Raw genomic sequence first — 22,823 nt, 5'->3', positions numbered from 1 at the left:
GTTTGATTGGAAAATCCAAAGTGGCCCTGTGTGGGTGTCTGAGTGGCTCCTCTAATATACTGGCACCCAGTCTAACGTTGTTTCTTGCCTTTATGGCTACTCTGGCCATATAAATCTGAATTGGTTTGAGCATCATGATTGCATCTATTAAATTAACAAAATCTGACATTTCAATAAGGATGTGTAGACTTTGGATAGAAATTTTATAAGGAAATTGAACTAAGCAATGAGAAGCTAAATGGATAAAAGGAGAACATTCAAATTCTAGTCAAAGATCAGCCTGCACTGGGAATTGAATCCTAAGCTGTGATGGAGCAGCACTGACTACTCTGACTTCATGGCACCTGTAGCCTGATGTGCTGGATGAGACATTGTTTATTTGGAATGGAGTCACAGCACCTGTAGTGTGACGTGGAAGTCACAGTGTGAGTCACAATATGTTCCATTAGACTGCTGCACATAGTTCAGTTCTGTGATTCTTACAATAAACATGTTTCACAACGCTCCCCAAACATTTCTTTGTACCCCAAAATCACCCTCCACATTCAGTTATGAAGTTAGAACATTAAGTGCCTGTTTTGATCAACAGCTTATTGTTGCATTGTGGAATAACATTGTTATGGACATGTTGAAGTACTTGGAGGTTATTGTGAGCACTGAAAAATATCAGTAGATGATAACAAGAAAAAAGACACGGTCAGGCCCAGCAAGGGTCAGAACCGAGGGATGAAAACTAAACTGTTGTTACCAAAAACAAAAGGACAAGATGATACTCAAGAGTCAAAGACTATGTCCACACTATTACATTTTCATTTAAAAACATGAAATGATCAGACTTGACACACTCAAAAAGGTTTGGGGCAGCCACCCGTGTATTATCCCTGGCTGCAATGGGTTTTGAAAATAAGACTAACTAGGGGGCTTTGCCCCCTGCTTGCTTCGCTCCCCAACACCCAGGCGGGCGCTACGCGCTAGCCACTTTGTGGTTCAGCCACTCGCATATGGGGAAGCGAATGTACAATTTAAACAGTGTCATAAATACGAGACAGAGTCATATAAAGGTTTGGGGCAACCACCCGTATAATCTGGTATCCTGGCTGCAAAAATAATGATCAGCAAATATAGCACTGATGTGCACAAAACCGAGTCCAAAACAGAACTGAGGGACTAGGGAAAAGGTGTAGGTTTTTAAAGGGGAAGACAGGAAGTGAGATCATATGGATTGGGCTCATGGTCTTCAGCCATTGGTTAGAGTTCAGACGTGGCATCACAGGGGCGGGGCCGGGGCCGGGGCCGGGGCCGGCAAGGTCTTCTTTCATAGGCTCGGTCTCAGAAGTGACGTCAAAAGAGCCAGGTGGGATCTTCCATGAATGGTCTACAGGAAAGGGAGAAAAAGAATCAGTGAACTCTGTCACATCCCGGCATGCTTCGGAATTGCCCTTACTCAAGCTCTTTAGCTGCCTCCCATGCGCACGTGTGTGACAACAGATTATTATTTTCATGGGAATTGTTACATATGAATAATAGAAATAACTATTTAACATTACAGCAAGGAATTAACCATAATAAAAAATAGTAAAACGTAATAATTTGAAAGTAAATTATGTTTCTTGTTGTGTTTTAGTCTTCCGTTGCATTACACTATTTCATTCTGTTTGGCTTTGAAATTAACACGCAAATATTTTTTAAACTTAACTGTAAAACTTCAGTAAAAACTATTTTTTACTTAAATTTTTGTCAATATTGCTTTAAACTTTGATTCCCTGTTTAGACGTACATTGTGACAACACAACGTATTACTGCCCATGAGAGCATTTCGTTTCTTTCTCTCTAATGCATAAACCACATTTTTCGAATGTTTGACTCTGTGATTTGTTAATTGTCTTTGCAAAAGCTATTCTAACGGGAAACTGTTAACGTTTTAATACAATTGGCATATCAAGATCTCCTTTGGTGTCTAATGTTGTCTGGGGAAGATGTACTACATTACCTTTCTTGGATACATCCTTCTTTCAACAGTAATTCGTGCGGTGGAAGGACAGACGGTGTTAACGGTTGTACTTATTCTTCGGAATATTGTAAGTTGATGTTTTCATCTTCCGCACGATCACCACCAACTGTTACAACATAGTCCATTGATATACATTTAACCAATTTGCAGTATAAGCGATCGACAATTTTCACATTAATTCATTTAACTTCATTGTTTCTTGGTGCTAGGATTGCCTGTGTACTCATTTCTTCTGTTGATATCCCTTCAGGATGAAACTCATCAATACGTTTTGGACTTAATATGTTTTCTTTAATTAGGAACTTAAAGTGAGGAAAACATAAACATTTATAAGAGCTGAGAGAACAGGAAATGTGTCTGTCAAAAGCATTCACACTAATGATATGTAGTGGACCATGTGCGTGGTTGAATATAGTTGAGAGGAGGGCATGACTTGAAAAAATCTCATGTCAAAAATCTCGTTTTACGGGACTTGAAGAAATCTCTTGTAAAAAGTCTCGTCTCGTCACAGGATTTTTTTATATACTAGAGAGATGTGTCTTCAGTGGAGTCCAAAGAAGAACTGATGACTGGTTATTAAAATGGTGGCTTTAAAGCCAAGTGATATATGGGAACCTGAAGTGACCTTCTTGTGACGTCATAAACAGAAGTGACATTCTTTCAGGCGTCCGAACCGGAAGTGACATTTTCCTAGGCACCGGAAACCGGAAGTGACTTCTTCAGGGATGAGTCAGATAGGTTTTCCCACGTCTGGTCTGCAGAGACAACAGAAGAAGGTTTAGCGGACCCCACCACCCCCTGGCTTGTCATGGAATTACCCTCACTTGGTCCATACAACTTCCTCCTACTCGCACGTGCATGACAACATCTATAAATGGAAATAATCTTGGTCCTCACTAGTGTTTTCTAATCATTTACAAAAGTATCTCCACCCACACTAAAACATTGGAAAATGCATCTGGAGTAGCAGTGGGGGGTGTGTATCGATAGAAAGACGAAGGGGAAGTGTCCTCCTTGAAGGGAAAGTTTTATCACAAAACTGTGGCAACCAGTCAATTATCAACCTTTTGTGCATATTTGCAGGATCCAAACTTTACACAACAAAATTTAGATACACACAGGTAAGCAACACAACAAGCACCATGGAAAGGAATTCTTCTGAGTCTGTCCTGTTGGTCTCTGGTTCTCTTCTGTGAAGGGTGAACAATCAGAGAATGAGACAGAGTAATGAGCAGGATCTATTCAGGGAAGGGCCATCTATCACACAACTGGTCACCTCCCTGGTGCACCACATCATCTCACTGCACTATGCACCACTTCCTTCTTGATAGCTGTGAAATTCCAATTACGTCAAAGTAATAAGATGGAGGGAGTGAAGTCTTGATCATGTTGAAGCAATAGAGGGGTAGGGAACCCTGCAAAGTCACGCAGACATTGAAGCAATAAGGGTGGGTTTGGTCCCTCATGAAGCCCGGATCACATATATGAGCTGAGAGGACAGCTGACATTTACTTCTGCCATGAAAATCTCAAACTGCTGGTACCTTACTGTTTTCAAATGTAGTTTTTTTGCTACAATTGCTACAATACAATTCTACTACAAATAAAATACACCAAATGTCCATAAACTAGCAAAAAGTATAAAAAACAAAACAATAATGAAGCCCTCTGAGAAACTGCAAGAAATGAAATCAAAATAGCAAAGCACACTACTAAGATTTCCTTATGTCTATATGTGTCTCCCAAGCTTCTATCAGTACATTGACTTGAGATTTGGAGTACCGGCGGTCGATGTATGTGTAATGGTGCGTCTTGAAACAGTACACTCAAACCTCCAAGGGGGACTCTCCCACATCTCTCTTAAAATTCAAAGACATTGTATGTATTGTGTAAAACAAAACACATCATGAAGAAGAAGAAGAAGAATCTAACAACTTCAAGCAGCATCCTGGGTATGTCCCATCCAACATTGGCTGCTACAGCTCTGTCATGTCACGCTTACCTCGCAAAGCAGCACAGAGTGCTGGAAAAAAAGTTTGCCTAAGTTGGTTGTATGGTGAATTTTTAGGGAGAAATTCGATGAACTCTGCAAAATTTCTGTGAAAAAAACTTTGATGAGTTTCACCAATCAACACTACTTATGACAAAGCCAGAAGTCGAAAAACCACATAATCCAAATACAAATGTGTAGAATTAAAAACACAATACTAAAATTATAATGATCACTTCTTCTTAAATAATCCTGGGGCAAATCCCTGGCTGCTGCATCAGGTGGCCCTGCCTCTTGAAGTTTAATTTTAAGAGGAAAAGGCTGAAGACAAATAACATATATATTCTTGATACAATATACAACTGAAACAAAATAATTAACAAATACTGTATTAATAAAAGTTGTAATATCACATGAATACAAAGACAAAGAAAAACAAAAAAACAAAAACAGAATTACTAACAGGATATGGAAATGTATTCAGATTCAGCTTTATTGTGATTGTGTACAGTACAAGTACAGAGCCAATGAAATGCAGTTAGAATTTAAAGAGAAAGTGCAAATAGCAATATATAAATGTATTAATGTGTAAACAATTGTTACATTGCAAAGACTCGATATATAAGTAAGCAAGTGATTCAATGGCATTAATGTTGCAACATTGAGATGTTTCTTAACCTGCTGGAATGACGGTGGAGGCTTCTATAGTGCTTGACATCTGGAAAAAAAAGTCAGCAGTCTGTTGTTGGAGTGTAAGGTGTCCTTGATAATATGTCTGACCCTCTGCAGACAGCCTTTGCTCTGAATGTCCTCAATCTTGGGTACCTGAAGGATTTTCACCACCCGTTGGATTGCCTTTAGATTAGAGACTGAACAGTTGCTGCACCACACCAAGATGCAGTTTGTCAATATAGACTTAGTGGTGCAGCGATAACAATTCAGCAAAATCTGAGGAGATTGATGAGCTTTCTTCTTTCTTCTTCTGAAGTAGAGATGCTGGTACACCTTCGGTCTTCAAGTCCTCAGAATCGTGGACTCCTAGGAACCTGATGTTTGCCACACATTCAGACAAAATGAAACAGGAATATGCTTGACAACAACCTTGATTGTACTGTAACATCTGCATCATGTAACTTTATATCCATTGAGCCTGGTCATCTGGGGTACCTTTCTATTTGTTTTTTTATGTTATTGTACATGATTTGGTTTCATTTCTGATCCTTGAATGAGTTTTGTATTGTTGATTAATCATTGTCTTTATCATCATGAAGATTGTGTAGGGGGCTCCAAGCAGGAAAACACAAAGGGGACAAGATGAAGCACATACACCAGCCGAGAGTGGAGGAGCACCCTGAAGACCAGTAACACTCCTTCACTGGACCTCCAAAAGTCACAAGTCTTCCTGCCCTGGATCTATATAAAGAGGGTAATGCCTGGAGGTGGGCATTCATTCTTGGACCACACTATCCCACAGAAGCACCTACTCACAGAGCCTGGGAATAATATCTCACATTTCTCTGTTAATATTTCTGTTTTTTCAATGGTAGCATTGCTTCTAATAAACAGGGATCTACGAGATACCCCAACACTTAATTATGTCTTGTCTCATTCCTGCCAACCGTATATTGTTATTTTAAGTCAATTGTGTCAATTATTTTCCTTGTTTTTTGTATATTGGACCTATGAGTGGGTCCCCCTGACACTACAGCTATATGAAGCCTGTGATGCCTCAGCTTTGTGCAGAGCCATTAGTTCAAGCTTGTGTTGCTTGGTTTGCTGTTTTGGAATCCCCTTTTTTCATTTTTGTTTCTTTTGGTGTTTGGATATTTGGTTCCGCTTTGGGGTTACTGTTTTTCTGGATTTTTTTTGTTTTTATTTTGTATTTTTCAGATAGCATGATGCTATTTTATACATTTTTAAATCCTTTTCTTGATTATTTTTAAAACTGTTTTTGAATAAACTTTTCCATTCTAAAGAAATGTCATTGTAGTTTAATCCAGAAGTTTTAAGGTTCATCTCGCTCTCCTAAGGGTGTAGGCCCAGACCTGCCATGATTTTCTAAACTAAGCCAACCTTAAGTTTTGAGGCCTGTTTTTCAGTTACATGGGCCCATTTATCAAAACACCAGGCCCCTTCTAGCTTTAACATCAATGGATCACTGGCAGGTGTTTTGATTACTCCCAAATGCCAGGATAAAAACTGGAAAAAAAACTCCCAAAGCTCAAAATTAAACTAAATTAATTTGTTAAATAATTGAATTAAACCAGCAATTCAAAATTCAATGTTTAAAAACCAAAATCAAAATTCAATGTTTAAAAACCAAAAGATATTCCAAATAATTAATAAAATAAGAATTTCGGTAACAAAAAAGTGGTATGGGAAACAAACAAAGGCCAAAAACAGACTGACAATTGACTACAACTGGCAAAAGGAAGAAGAAGCAGGAGTAAATTGATAAGGAAACTGTACTTAACAAATCCATTGAAGAAAAGAAAACAAACCAAACGTCAAGAAGCAGAAGAAATGACAAAACTTCAGCTGTAAACTGGAAAAAGATACCACAGCCAAAATTATCAACCAAATCCTTAGTTCCAAAACAATATTCTGATACCCAGAAACATTAAAAGGTCTCAAGAGGGACAAAACCTGACCAAAATGCTTAACAAATGCTGAAGAGGAGTTGAAAACACAACAGCTAAGTGCTTTCTACTGTCACAGCGCATGGATAGTTTGGTTCATGTGTCTTAAGTCGAAGTCACGTTACAGATGGGATGGAATATCAAACTTGACGACTGAGCATGCCATATTACATGACAAGGAATCACAGGGGATGTCAAATTAACTGACTGTGTGTTTTTTCATGGACATGGTAGGGTCCTAGGGTGACCTTATTCTCCACTTTATACTTTTTACTTTAACAGAATGTCCCACATCCCAAAACCCTGACGGCACCATCTGGGTTGACTGCCATGTCTTTTCTCCCGGTTATGTTTCAGATAGCCTTGCGTGTCATCTATCTTAATACTGCCATTTTTGAGTTGTATTGCTTTGTCATTGCTACCATATGATAATGATAGGAGGTGACATGTGACTTGAACAAGGGGATAAAAGTCAGCACTGCATACCTTTTGTTGTCCAATTTTGTGGAGAGCAACAATGACACTAATTTAGTTGTTATTTTAGAGTCTTTATTCCTTTTGAATAGGCTTTCAGATTACATTTTGGGTTTTGTTTACTGAGTTTTTGTCTTTCTCTTTTGACTTTTTGTTTCTTTTTGGTTCATCCATGTACTGGTCAATTTCTTTTCTAGTCTGATTTTTTAGTCCATGAAGGCTGGGGGCTGTTAATGTTCAATATCTGAAATCATTTCCTGGACTAACTTTTGTATTTTAGAATTCTTAGTTGTCCAATTAAGTATTTGTACTTAATACATGAAAATAAGAAGTATGAAATTATAAAAATATGGAATGGTGATACATGCAAGAATATACAGGGGGAACCAGCAGTTTTGAAATCCAGAATGCTATTAGCCAGATTTATAACTTTTATTCCTTCTTTTTAGGACCCATTGTTTCAGCCATTTTGAAGCCCACCCATCAGTCCATCATAAGACCACCTTAATACAGTACAGGATTAATGGAGGCTGGAGCACCAGGTGACAGACAGGAAACAACCTTGGGTGGGTTGCCAGTCCACTACTGATTTAATGAATGTGCTTAATCCAACCAAGGTTCAGAGTGGAGTTACATGCAAGGCAGTAACCAACCATGTGTGACAGGTGTCTGGTCACACTTACAGGTAATCTAACTTAGACACCATTTACTGTAAATATCCGACTATGCCACCCAGTTTATTAAGAGACTGGGAACTCCTGAAATTTACCAATAATAGCAGACAGTGTTCTTTAAATTGGGCGGTGAGTAAACACACAATGAAAGACACAACAGTAATATCAGGAAAAGCAACAGTAACTTCTATTACACTAGACAATAATAAGTACATAAAAAAGATAAATGAACATAAACAAAGTCTAACAATATCAAGAATGAATTTCCTTTTTCTAAAAGGAAAACACACAGTCCACACTCTAAAAGTCCATCCAAAATAGAATTGGAGGATACAGCTTTAAGTGGTGCAGAGTCCAGTTTGTTCTTAGTGTTACCCCAACACTTAATCGTTCAACTGTCCATGGATGCACTCTGTTCACTGGACACTCGTTTCACAACAGAAGTTTTGTCAAAATCATGGAATCCCTGTCAGCGTGTCTTCGTTGTTCCTTTTCTTCCACCCTGGGCTCCTTGGGCTGCTGTGACCTAGGCACGCCTCATTTCTCATCTGCCAGCTTTGCTTGGTCCTTTCATGCGGCTTCCCTCTCTCGCTGGACTCACAACTGGCGTCTCCTTGTGGAGCTGTCTCTTCCTCCCTGGAAGTAAGTCTTGCTGTCCTTGTGCCTCCCGTCGTGCCAGCCAGGTACCCCAGTCTGCCAGTGAGCCTCTGTGCTCTCTGCGAGTCTTGGCAGCGTTCTCAGTGGACTGTCCCTCTGCCTTCTCCTGGCCAGAGATTAAATCTCCTTCAGTCCCTGCAATTATCAGTTCTGAACAACCAGATTAAACAATGGCACATCTAAATTTCCTGGGTTTAACAAATAATGGAAACACAAGTTAACAAAATGTATTGTTACCAACCATTAATGAGTACAGATCTGCTGTTTAGAAACCAATATTTCCAAGTCAGGTAAATACAGACATCCTCCAAGGCCAGATTTCAAAGCGGCGACTCCTTTGCAAGACAGCAAATACTTACACAAACAATCCTGACACAATCAGCAACTGGATTATCCAGGATCCTCCAAGGAAGCAGCAGTTCTGTTATCACACGTGGTATTGTTTTTAAATCTCAACTAGCCGTAAACTTCAAAATGGTGACACCTTTGCAATACAGCCAATACCTACAATCTGCAGACAGCCTTTTAACTTTTTGCCCCCACTGTCAACAATGGGTGCCTATTGCCTGTTCATCTGCTGGGCTTTAAATGTAATATTTGCATGTTTCTGTTCCTAGGAGAGAAATGGAATGACACAGTGTACAAAAATGTCCCCCCTCTGACATCATGCATGGTATGCCAGTCCATTACTGATTTAAAAAAGCTGCTTAATTAAATACCTGACCATTAACATTTACATGCATTTCTTAGCAGGAACTTTTATCCAATGGAGGTCAACATAATCAAGTAAATATCAGTCTGTGGAACTGTTTGGGAACAATTGTTACAGGACAAGGGTACAAAAATAATCATCACAAGTGAAGAACTCAGAACACAACACAAGCGAGTTACAATTTTCAAGTTACAAGAAACTTACAGCTAAAATCAGTTAGACAGAACTTCACCAAACAAGCGAGTCTTGAAACACTTTTTAAGCACACTGAGGAAGTACCAATTGCAAATGGAGGTGAGCAGCTCATTCCACCCGATTGGAGCTACACATGAAAAATGTCTTGTTTGAGATTTGATGCGACACAAAAAGGTGGCAGCACCAGATACCGTTAATCTACAGACCTGAGATAATCTAGCTCCATTTTACGAGTATATCTCAGAATGTCTTTCACCTTACACTGCAGATCGTAACCTTAAATCTTCAAATGAGTGTCTGCTTAGAATTCCAAAAGCTAAACTGGAAAGAAATGGTGAGGCAGCCTTCTGCTGTTATGCACCTAAAATCTGGAATACTTTACCAATAGAAATTTTCCAGGCTAATATGGTGGAGCACTTTAAAAAATTGCTAAAAGCCCATTATTTCAACATGGCTTTCTCTTAGCTTCATTTTAGTGTGACCCTGATATTCTGTATATGCATTTAACACTAGAATTACCAGAGCCTACGAAAAAACTCGTAATTCCGTCCCACCTTAAATCGCTTCTTAAAATCGTTCACAGCTCTCCACCAGCATCTTTTGTCATCTAAATGTGCTGATAAAAATCAGGCTGCAAGCAGCCAGCTATTCCTTCCCCCCACCGACTCAGAACGTGCACAAACTTCTCCCAGCTCATGCCTTGATTGATTATCTGGGAGTGAAGTGGAGTTTTAGAGTGGAAATAATAGATCATTATTTGGAATACACGCATTTCACGTGTGTTCCGTTTCTACAGTAATCCGTGTAAACACATTTTTAAAACAGAAACGTTTTTCAAATTGTAGTAGTAAATGACAAAATGTAAGCATAAACTATATAATGTATGAAGCCTGAAGTCCAAATATCAAACACTTCCACAAAAGGTACAAATATAATAGAACAAGTACTGTATGCTTTTATTCAAAAATATAACTGCAGAAAAAAGCCACCTTAGCATGCCATATTGACACATACTTACTACAGGTACCACGGTAGCATAATGGTATCAGCCGCTGACTAGTATCCAAAGGGTCACGAGTTTGATCCCACATGGTTCAGTTTTGAGAAGTAAACTGCTCTTATTCTTACTATTTTAGAATAAAAACACGCATTTGATTTCAGTGTGTAACAGCCAGTAATTTGTGATACTTGTAAAGGTTAGTTTTTTTTTTATTCACTTTTCATTCTCAGTCTCAGTCGTGTTCAGGATCCTTCCCTACCCCCCATCTGAGAATGCTGTTTTCACATAAACATGCGCTGTAGCTCTGCAGCGTACTTGTAACTGCATCCTCGTACCAATGCTTGCGAACTGAAGTGCCTGCGTGCACTTTTCGTGGCATTACACATCTATTTTTTTTAGCATGCCCGTGTCGCTCAAACACAGGAACATATGTTGGTGTACAAGAATAATATGTTGGTGTACAAGAATAAAAAACAAGTGCACTTTTATTCTAGACTATAAGTGAAGAAAAAATAAAGCAAGTTACAGTAGGCGGTTGATACGACAGCTTGCGTTGTGCAATGCTAAGAACTGCTGATTTCCGATCCGTGCTATATAAAATCATCACATTCAAATATTAACAATTTCCACACACCCTTCTTACATTTACGACATGTGTACTTGTTGCAGTGTACACCTCTCTCTGTTCTATGGTTCCTATTACACTGAATGAGCACCTGACATTGTACTTTCTTCCCTATATAAATAACATTCGAGTATAGCGCGTCTCCAAATAAATCACATTTGAGTTATAGCGCATCTTTATGTGAAAACAGCATTGTCAGATTGATGGGGGGGGGAATCGTGAACGCGACTGAGAGAATGGAAGTGAATAAAAAAAAAAAGACTGAAATCAAATGTATGTTTTTATTCTAAAATAGTTAAGTACATGCAATATTATTTGAAAACGAACAGCGTCAGATTGGGTTTGAATACACGCTGCGACGCTGAACTCCCTGTCTATCTACATAGCAATAACAGTAATTGTATTATTATATAGGAGCTTCCCTGTCTGCCTATCATATAGTGCCTTTCCTTCCTACCTATCTATATATCTATCCCCTTAGCTGTTTTTTACACATCTATTATACAGTGCCTTCCCTGTTTATTTATATATCTAGTGCCTTCTCTGCCTGTTTGTCTGTCTGATTGTATATAACGTTGAACTTACTGCTCTGTACTATTCTGTCCTCTGCATGTCCTGGAGTACAAAAGAAACAGCACCATACAGCAACGTGTGCGAACTGGCAAGATCGGGGAAAAAACACACTGTCACTAATTACAAACCGCAAGATGAATGAAAGAGACAATATATGTAAAAACATCATCGCACTAATGCAATATTATTTGAAAACGAACAGCGTCAGATCGGGTTTGAATATGCGCCCGATCTGACGCTGTTCGTTTTCAAATCATATTGCATGTACTGTGCATTGAAACTGCTGCACTGAATAAGCTGACGCCTTCTGTAACAGCGTCAGCATGTATTCAAACCCGATTTTGTCATTTATTACTACAATATGAAAAACATTTCGGTTTTAAAAATGTGTTTACATGGATTACTGTAGAAACGGAACACACGTGAAATGCGTGTGTTCCAAATAATGATCTATTATTTCCACTCTAAAACTCCACTTCACTCCCAGAAAATCAATCAAGGCATGAGCTGGGAGAAGTTTGTGCACGTTCTAAGTCGGTGGGGGATGGAATAGCCGGCTGCTTGCAGCCTGATTTTTATCAGCACATTTAGATGACAAAAGACGCTGGTGGAGAGCTGTGAACGATTTTAAGAAGCGATTTAAGTTGGGACGGAATTACAAGTTTTTTCGTAGGCTCTGGTAATTCTAGTGTTAATTATCTTTTTTTTCATTGCTCCATAATCCGTACTAACCCCTACTTTCTCTGCTGTTCTTTTTCTGGTTTTCTGTGCTGGTGATCTGCGCTACCACCACCTGATCAAAGCACCATGGAGTCCCTATTGATGGATTGAAGGCCAGAGGTCCACATGACCATCATTGTCAAATTCTTCCATGTGAAGCCTGGAAACCATGAGGACTAATTAATATAATTTATGTTAGGTAGAGTGACTCGAGGGGGCTGGCCAGGTAGTCTTGTGGCCTCAGAACCCCTGCAGATTTTGTTTTTTTTTTTCTCCGGACGTCAGGAGCTGTTTTTTTTTCTGTCCTCTCCGGCCATCAGACCTTACTTTTATTCTATGTTAATTAGCATTGCCTAATTTTGTTCTTATATTTTGTCTTTATCTTTTCTCTTTCTATATCCAGTAAAGCACTTTGAGCTACATCACTTGTATGAAAATGTGCTATATAAATAAATATTGTTGTTGTTGTTGTTGAGAAGGAGCATAGGGCCTTACAAGGACCTCCATATACATAGGTGCTAACCCATTGACTACTCTGTAGGCAAGCATCGGGGATCTTAACAACCAATGCAGTGATCTGGGAAGAGGAGTGACATGTGCCCACCTTGGCTGGTTGAACGTCGGATTTATCACTGCATTTTCATTTATCTGTGGTGGCTTGGTGACACATGCCGATAATCATGCTGGGAGAGCTTTGCAGTTGTTCAGATGTGAGAAAAGCAAAGCCTGGACTTGGAGTTGTGCTGTGTATTCTTTCAGATATGGTCTGATTTTTCAGGGCATGGCAACACTGAACACAAAGCAGGAACTACAGTAAGTGCCACTTCATTAATCATTTAATGAACAATCTTAATCCAAAACATTGTCATAGCAACACCATGTGCAAGATAGGAAGCAACTCTGACAATAATTTCAGTCAAAAACTGCTTTATTAGGAAAACTTTACTCCAGTATAGGATTGAGCCAGAATTAAACACAAGGCAGACCCGGAACCTGCATGGGGTGCCAGTCCACTGTTGATTTAATCTTCTTCTTCTTCTTCTTTCAGCTGCTCCTGTAAACCTACTTAATAAACCTACTTAATCCAATACTTGTCAGAACCAACTCTGGATGGGAAGAGATGCCCGACAGATAACTAATTTTATCTAAAGGCTTATTTCAGTACTGGGACATGCAAGAAACATAGGCAAAGCAGAAACCAGCTCTGGATGGGATGCTAGTTCTTTGCAGGGCATACTTGCGATTGCCTACAAAACTAACTTGCACATTATTATACCTGATAGGGAATGAGGCATGGTGTTCTCTTAATGTGAGGAGATGAAACATGACAATAAATGAAGCCATTAAATGTGTCCTCCCATGTGGTTTGCTCCTTGTACTGATGGCAATCTGCACAGTGTGGTCTCCTTCTACACCAAGTTTGTGATGGAGGCTCCCACATGCGCTACACATTTCTAGATGGAAATGTGCAGTTAACTGATTTTGATTCACCACATACAATGTGTCAGTTCTCCAATGTGTGTCCATTTGAGCTTTGCTTTGGGTTTTCTGATTCTCCACTACACTACAAAAGAGGTGTGTGCCAGGCTGACAACTCACACAGAAACTGTTCCTGCCTTCCTGATGGTGACAGGCATTGTTTTCATTGTATTAATAAAACCATAAAAAGAAATGTAGTGAACAGCCAACATGGAACACAAGCAGCCTCTGATCTGATACACTCCAGAGAAAGATTGTCTGTTGTCTGTATACTAAAATTATTCTCTCAGTAGAAATGAGTCAGAGCTTTCAACATTTAGCAGCAGGTTTATGACACAATAAACCACAGACCATCACACGAGTCAGATGACGAGATCCGAGAGTAACTTTACTTATGGTGCTCTAAAGCATATGCGGCCTGTGCAAAGTCACCACAAACATTACCAAAAATAGGGAGATGTAGCAGGGCTTAGAAAAAGACTATGGGGAGATGAATCATTAAGTTGGAGAATACTAAAATCACTGTGATGGTTCGAATGATTGCCTGCTTAATGATGGTCATTTATTCACAACTTAGTAAGGAGAGTCTGCAGACGTGCTGTAACTGGATCTCAATAGTGATAACCTAGCCGTTCTCCCTGCCATATTTAAGGCTGCAGATCTTACTGAGTCAGCCTTTTTGCTTCCCACGGGTCTGATGACTTGAAGCAGAATGGCAGAATCTGAAAATACAGGACAGTTTGTTCTTTGTCTGCATTCTAATTGATGCATTGTTCTTGTCTTCAGATTGAGAACTAAAGGTCTTGTCAAACTACACAATTCATCCTGAAATTTTCATTATTTTACATAATCTTAGCTAGTCAGAGGTTGTCACTATGCACAACCGTGATCACCAATGAATTTCACATCAGCTGACTGAGTCCAACCAGTCTGTTGCTCATTCTGATAAATTGTCTTGTCATGGGATGGGCTTTGTGTGCATGACAGCTGTCAACCAATGAGCACCCACCTTGTGCCTGCGCCACCACCATCTACTCAAAGCATCATGATGCTCCAACATTGATGGACTAAAAGCAAGAAGTCTGCATGCCCATCATCATCAAGTCCTTCCATGAGAACCCTAAATACAAAGAGGACTGTTTCATTTATGTGAGGTAGAATGCCCAGAGGGGACTGGGTGGTCTCATGGTCTGGAATCCCTGCAGATTTTATTTTTTTCTCCAGCCATCAGGAGTTTTTTTTTTTTGTTTTTTCTGTCTTCCCTGGCCATCGGAACTAACTCTTATTCTATGTTACTTAATGTTGACTTATTTTATTTTCTTACTGTGTCTGTGTAGCACTTTGAGCTACATTTTTTGTATGAAAATGTGCTATATAAATAAATGTTGTTGTTGTGATACAAGGCATATAATACAGCGATGAGCAATAAGGAACGCAGGTGTTGTAGAAGGAAAGTTTTTTTATATTAACATAGATAATAGCAATTTAACATATAGAGCCATAAAAAGTAATTAAAAGCTTCTAAAATATTAAGATTAAGCATAAATTAGAATGTTAAGCAAATAAGATAGGTCTAGCAAATAGTTAACTAAAAAATCAGTTATATTGCATTATTTTTTAGGCTTACAGTAAAATTTCCAGAGTAAGAAAAGAACAGCAAATTGATACACTGAGACCAGTTTTGGACAGGATAAGAGTTTGAGAACACCTGTGATTCAAGGCTAGGAAGCGATAACACAGAGAAGATGCCTCTGAAAGGCTCGTATCAAAAAGCAGCTGGGCTGATGAATCAGCAGAAAGGCAACAAAAGGCTTTTGCTGTAAGCAGGGTCACGCTGACATAATGCATGAAGAGAAAATCTTAGTAAATTCAGGCATTAGCAATAATACTATAAGAATATATTAGCAATTAACTTTAGTGTGAAATTAAGACAAATCAAGCATGCCAAGCAATGATTAAATGAAAACACATACTATATATCTTTTTAATTAAAGCTTAAGCTTCAGGTCACTTTTATACAAAGTTTGAAAGGTTTAAGGGAGCAAATGATGAGAGGAAACCCATATATGGAATTGAGGCTTTGGCCAGTTAGAGAAAATGGGAACAGCAAAGAAAAATAACAAATTCCATGAGGGGGCCGGTGATAGGAAAAGTAAGGAGATGATAAGGGTTCCCATGGAAACTCAAGGTTCGGCCGGACAGGAGTAGAAGGGAATCAGAGAAGATGGGCAAGAGAGCTCATTTGAGCGAGGTCAGAAAAGATCGGAAATTATATAAGAAAAGCCCAAAGATAGTAAGAGGAAGCCATCTACCCAGTCTTAGACCAATCAAAATAAGCCGAACAGACACCAAGAGGAATAATGGACAGTAAAACCAGGTGCAGAATGAGCTAATTGAATGAGGTAAAAATGATAAGAAATTGTTATAAAAACTTCAATTGCTGTAATGTTCGGCGCTCAGCTCAATTTGGCCGTATTGGGTTGAGTCCTTGTTATTTTTGTGTTGATTTATTGCAGTAAAGCCTTAAAACTCTGTCTGTCTATCTCGAGTCCTAATAGCCTTTATTTTTAAGTAAAAAGCCTTCTGATGATGAATTTTTCGCCACGACAGTATTTTGGACCTGACAACCAAAAGAGAAGTCCGTCTTGTATGATGTTTTGTGATTTATGTACTACAACAGAATGGGAAAAAGAAATAAAGACTTAGATATCGGATAAAGTCGCCCATTCTGGAAAGAATTCATACACTTCTCGTTCTGTCAGGCAACACATTATTGTCTGTCAGAAAAAAACAGCAAGCTCATGATTCATTGGAAATGTGAAAATGTGCTGGACAATCATCATGTAGTCATCTAATCTGCCATTTCCTGTGATTGTTAATGTTGTAATCTGACAACCTCATGTGAGAAGGTCAGCAACCACAGTTTCACATCAGGTCAACTAGAAGCCATGGATTATGATGCTAGCTTATGGGGCTCATGAACACAAGAGTCCTATGTGCTATTATCTGGGAGACAAAGTATCCTATCAATATTTATTTCACTGTTTAGTCCAAAATAGAGCAAAAGGGAACAGTCTCAAATCCAGTTCAAGAGAACATGGGTCTGGGGGCTTGACACCATTAGGAGCAAAGAAGGAAACAACTGTGTATGGGATGTCATTACACTACAAGGCCTTTTTACACAATTTAGAGATTCGCTCTCACTAACACTCTTCACTTTGCAACGTGTGTTATAGACACTGGCTGCTGTCAGTATTGTAAGTTTGCTGGTCTGCGGGAGACACAGAGAAACACAGAGAAAGAGGGAGAGAGAGCGGTTGGGAGCTTGTGCTGATTATGGTGCATTGCCACACCCACTAAACAGCGAACCACCCAGATTGAGATCCAAATGCAGCCGTGCAATGGGTGACACCTCAGCACCACACTGAACAGTGTGAGGCTTTTTTTTACAGTGGGTGGAGTGCCAATCCTGCCACCAAGCCCCAAGTGTTCCCTTCAAGTTGGAGGACCTGTGGGAGACATACATATGCTAAAAATGAAGATTTCGGTGTGCATGGGGCTGCCAAATTACTAAAATGTTTTCTCAGCAAACTCATAAAAGGAGAGCTTCGTCAGCCAAACTATCAATCAGGTCTGCAAGCTTGACTCTTAGAACAATGGAAATTTTTCAGTAAGGATAGGCCTTTCAGTCCAACAAATGAACAATCCACCTGCTTCTTCTTCTTCCTCTTTTGGCTGCTCCCATTAGGGGTCACCACAGCGGATCATCTTCTTCCATATCTTTCTGTCCTCTGCATCTTGCTCTATGACACCCGCCATCTGCATGTCTTCTCTCGCCACAACCATAAACCTCATCACACCCAGTGCAAATCTTAGCATCTTTAACTCTGCCACCTCCAGCTCTGTCTCCTGCTTTCTGGTCAGTGCCACCGTCTCCAACCCATATAACATAGCTGGTCTCACTACCATCCTGTAGACCTTCCCTTTCACTCTTGCTGATACCCATCTGTCACAAATCACTCTTGACACTCTTCTCCACCCATTCCACCCTGTACTCTCCTCTTCACCTCACTTCCACTCTCCCAACTCACAATCCACCTAATTCCACCAAAATAACATCAAGTCAAGTTCTGAATGTCCCTAAAGTCCTCTTACACAACAGCAGGCTCTTGTAGCACTCATGTTCACTTCTTACAGTGACAATGACAATAAATGTGAACTTGAATGTGGAAGCCAGATTGCAGAAAAACAAAAAAATTGGAAACAATTCTATTGTATTTACCAAGATTAACATTTTCATCAAAACAAAGACTTGCATGAATGAAAAAAGCCAGCACTGAAACCCTGCATATCTTTACTAAGTGTGCTAGTGATAAGCAGGCCTGGAACAGAATGAGAGAGAGAGATTGGAGATCTTGTAAAATGTAATCAGACAACAACTGATTGTGTGATCTGAATGGAGAACACTGGACTGGGGAAGCAACAGCAGTAGCCATTTTGCTATGTTTAGACTATAAGGATAGAGCTGCCAGGCAAGAGAAAAAGAGGAAGGCCTAAGAGAAGGTTTATGGATGTGGTGAGAGAAGACATGCAGATGGCGGGTGTCATAGATCAAGATGCAGAGGACAGAAAGATATGAAAGAAGATGATCTGCTGTGGCAACCCCTAACGGGAGTAGCTGAAAGGAGAAGAAGAAGACTATGTGATGACTTTTGATGGTGTCATCAGAAATGCTGACACAGCAAAGGAATGTGCAGTTGCTTCTTCATAAAGTGACCACAAACACTATCAAAAATAAGGAAATGCAGCAGGGCTCAGAGACAGACTACAGGGAGATGAGTCATTAACTTGGAGAATGTTTTCATGTTTTTCTTTGTATTTTTTTTCCAGCTATTAGCCAACCAATGAACAAACTCAGCATGTGCCCTACTGTGTCTGACTGGCATGATGAGCAGTACACAGCCAAGGCAGTGCACACCATAAGTAAAGTAAGTAACTGCGATGAGTGGTCCATGGTCTTGGGATAATTTTAAATAAATAATTGCTCCCCACAAATGTGCAGGCTCCAATTGGATGAGGGTGTGTGCGAGTGCATTTCGCTCTGCTGTTAATTGAGGTGCTAGCTGATTGCGCTGCATACACGTGCAGAGGCGGGCAGATCAGTCAGGAGCCTCAATGGTGCCGTGGAGGAAGCAGCTCATTGCGATGTGCTCCCAATTAGATGGGCAATATAAGAGGAACTTGCGCGGCAGAGAAGGATCACAGAATGAAAGAGAAAAGAAGAAGGAAGAAAGGAATGGAGGTTAAAAGAAAAAGAAGAGAAAGTACCAAGAGAGAAACTGGAGAGATAGCCCGACTGAAGTGAATGAAGGTAGCTGGTCAAGACTGAGCCTCAGGGATGCAGGAGCCCAAGGCTGAGGAACGGGTGCTCCTATTGAACGATCGCTGGGGAGTAGGAGCGGCCCGACAGACACCGAGGAACAGGCAGTGTTAGATATTTGCAGCCCGGTGTGGCGTCCCATCGTTCCTGAGCACCCAGCAACGGGCACCCGAGCCTGGATATGATGGTTGATTGCACCACCAGCTGGGTGACACCTCAGTTGCCTCATCCTATACAGGATAAGTTGAGGAGAAGGCAGCATTGGGGCTCAGGGCTGTTTTAAAGGAATTGTCTCTCTTTGTTTCAAACCTCATTTTTATGTAATATTTATTAATAACTTTTAACCTCCATGGACACAGACAGTTTTTATGGATTATTCATTATTTATGGAAGGTGCAATGCATGATTTATTTGAATGTTGGTTTTTGTTGGTTTCACTTATGGACCTATCCCTTGCTATATGTGCATTCCCATTTGCCCAGTTCATTGTTGGTTACGTTTTTGACGGTGGCAGTTCGAGAAGCTCCTCAAGGCAGCAGGGAGTGTGCAGCAACCCACACTGTCACAATAACCTCCAAACAAATACATAAACACACTCATTTATCAATAAAATATGCAAATAAATTAAAGCTTTGGTCTACGTTGGTAGAAATGTTAGCAAAAACTTTGACAAAGCAGCTTTAATTACTAAGAAAGTTGTGCTGAAGTGCGGGTTTAACCAGTAGTGAGTCCTTATAGTGCCGTTGCTTCAGCATCCTGGGTTTGATTTCAAAGTATAGTGCCTGCACGTGTGCAGTCCATACTGTATGTTCTCTCTGTGTCTATTTACTCTGTTTACTTCTGCTTCCGCATCATTCCCAAAGGTGTTCATGAGGTTAATTTTAATCGCCTTAGTGTGTTTGAAAGATATGCTCATAGCTTCAGGTGAAAGGCAGGAACAAACCCTGAAAATATAATTGGCCATCACAGGGCCTTTAATAACTTCTTGGGCACGGCTATCAGCGGTGTGTCTGCCTGCGGAGAGAATGTTGACTTCATTGAGAGATTTACTTACCTCTGGTGCCTCTTCCTATGAAGTCAGTAGATGGATTATGAGGATATGGGGGGGTCATGAGGTCACTGGAAAGGGGTGTGTGGCACTCCTGACATCTTTGCAAAAGGACAAAAGTCCAAGTCTTTATGGTTCTGGTGTTTCCTGTTTTGCTATATGGTTGCGAGACATGAACACTATCCAGTGACCTGAGATGAACTGGTTTGACTTTGTGTTGAACGAGCGGTTGCTCATGGAGTCCCGGATGAGGTATGTTACCTGCATTGTGAGGGAGCACCAGTTGCTGCACTATTGGCCATCTGGCACAATTCTCCGTGGCTAATCCGGCACACAGGATCTTCACTGTTGAGGACCCCAGTGGCTGGACCAGGCCAAAGGGACACCATAACACCTGGCTGCAGCAGATAGATGGTCATTTCTGGAGGGTGGGACTGGGCCGCGTGTCTGCCTGGGGGGGTTGCCAACCAGAATCCAGAGCTGTTTCATTATGTGGTGGGTGCAGCAACGTGCTGTACCAATACATGCCCCCCAACCTGACCTGTCAGGGTCCATTTAACACACAAGCAGGGACAATTTAGAGTCACCAGTTTATATTTTATGGACATGTGAGGGTGTGAACAAAGTTTCCACATGAAAATCCGCACAGACGCTAGGAGAACATGTTGACATAGGCTCAGACTTCAAACTCAGGTTTCTGGATCTAAGCACTTAACTCTGTACCATGTAGTGGGTAAGAAGGACATGCAGGAAACGCTGGAGAGCCGGAACAACATATCCTGGTCTGCTGAGTCCCATTCCTGCTGACTTGCTGTACTGATTCGCTCATCACTACTTATTTTATTCCTTGATGTTCTACTTTAAATAACCTATGTTGTGAGATTTGAGACAATGACAGTGGCAGTGTAAGTGCTGGACGATAATGCAGATCTGAATTTAGCCTTTAGCATTTTCATCAAAACAAAGACTTAAATGAATAAAAAAAAGCCAGTGCTGTTGAAAACCCGCATATTGTTACTAAGTGCAGTAGTGATAAGCAAGACTGGAACAGAATGAGAGAGAGAGGTTGGGAGCATGCGCTGATACAGCGTGTTACCGCGCCCACCACATGGCGAGCCACCAGATGAAGCAATTATTTATTTATTTATTTTTTTGCGTATACTGTTGTTCAGAATATGGTAGAATGAAAACGACTGAGAATGGTTTATTTACTGTGTCGTATCTTCAAGTCCATCTTATGATGAGGCACTTATGATTTTAGAATCTCCGCTCAGATTCTCCATCTCTCTTGCTACAGCCAATCACAATACAGAATACACTGTGAACGTAAACCGAGCTGCATTCACAAAACACAACTTTCGAAAGAACATTCAAATATTAAACTGCAATAACCGTACAAATAATTTAAATTAACATTCCACCTTTAAAATGTAATCATACATTTGTATCACCTTTATAACATAATCGAATACTGACGCTTTCTACCATGTCCTTATAAAAGCGGGTCCCCCTTCTGCTGATTCTTTTTATGGTCCAGCCGCACAGTAGAAGCGTCACGTTTCAGAGTTGCGCTCTCGCCAGCCTAGTTCGCACTCCCTCTGTTCTGCTCGGAACTGAAATGTTAACATTCGTAAATAAAATCAGCAGCCGGTGTTCTGTTCTGTTTTGAACTTGTATTATTTGTTTAGCAGGTGAGTGGAGCTTCCTCGTGATATTCTGTATATGAAAATGCAGTGAGAGCGCGTTTTGCCGCATCAGCATTTCAAAATAAGGTGCCCTGAGCATCGATAAATCAGTTAAGGCAGGCAAATTGCAAGTGAATGGTGCACCCCTATTTCTTTTTTTAAGGCAAGGTTATTAATTGGGTAATCAAATATAAATTAAATAAATAAAACGCTTATGTTATAATAGCAAAATCTAGAAATCAGTATTTGTTATTAACTTAGTGTTTATTGAGGCTGAAAGTGGAAGTAAAGTTTAACATTTTGCAACATCTTCGTCTCGACCGTAGAATTTGTAGTGATCGTGCCGAGATTCTGGTGGCAGACCCTGGCGCTTTGTGGTAGTGGCACTACGTACTGCGCCACCATGCTGCCACGCGCTTTTCTTAAACATTCTAACTTTTCAAAAATATGTTGTCGTCGTCGGGAATAGTAGCATGCAGAATTTCCCCTAATGGCACTAACTCTTAAAATTAACAGGCTATTTGAGTGCTGCCTAAATAGAATGAATAGAATTGAACATAATTCCTTTTATTGTCATTGCACAGATTTACAAATAATTTTTAGTGTGTCCCCTGAATATTACATACAATATAATAAAACAGAATCTTCAACATATGATCTGTATTTTAAACTATACACATGCATTATGTAAAAGGCGCTATATAGTGCCCGACCCGGCACAGACCACGCAGAGGCACGTGTACAAAACACAGGCTTTATTGTTTTTTCTTCACCCGTGGGCGCACGTCTTCCCGTGACCCACAGGCAATACACAGCCCCAAAAGCACCAAACAAACTACAACCAACCCTTTCTGCCACCACCGCTCCTCCCAGGCAACCTCGTCCTCTTCCTCCCAATTCTGGCCCAGAATGGAGGGAGGTTGCCTGCTTTATAGCCCACCCGGAAGTGCTCCAGGTGCCTG

This window comes from Polypterus senegalus, chromosome 10 (assembly GCF_016835505.1).
Source record: "Polypterus senegalus isolate Bchr_013 chromosome 10, ASM1683550v1, whole genome shotgun sequence".
NCBI classification, from domain to species: Eukaryota; Metazoa; Chordata; class Cladistia; order Polypteriformes; family Polypteridae; genus Polypterus; species Polypterus senegalus.
Note: the sequence above shows the minus strand (reverse complement) of the source record.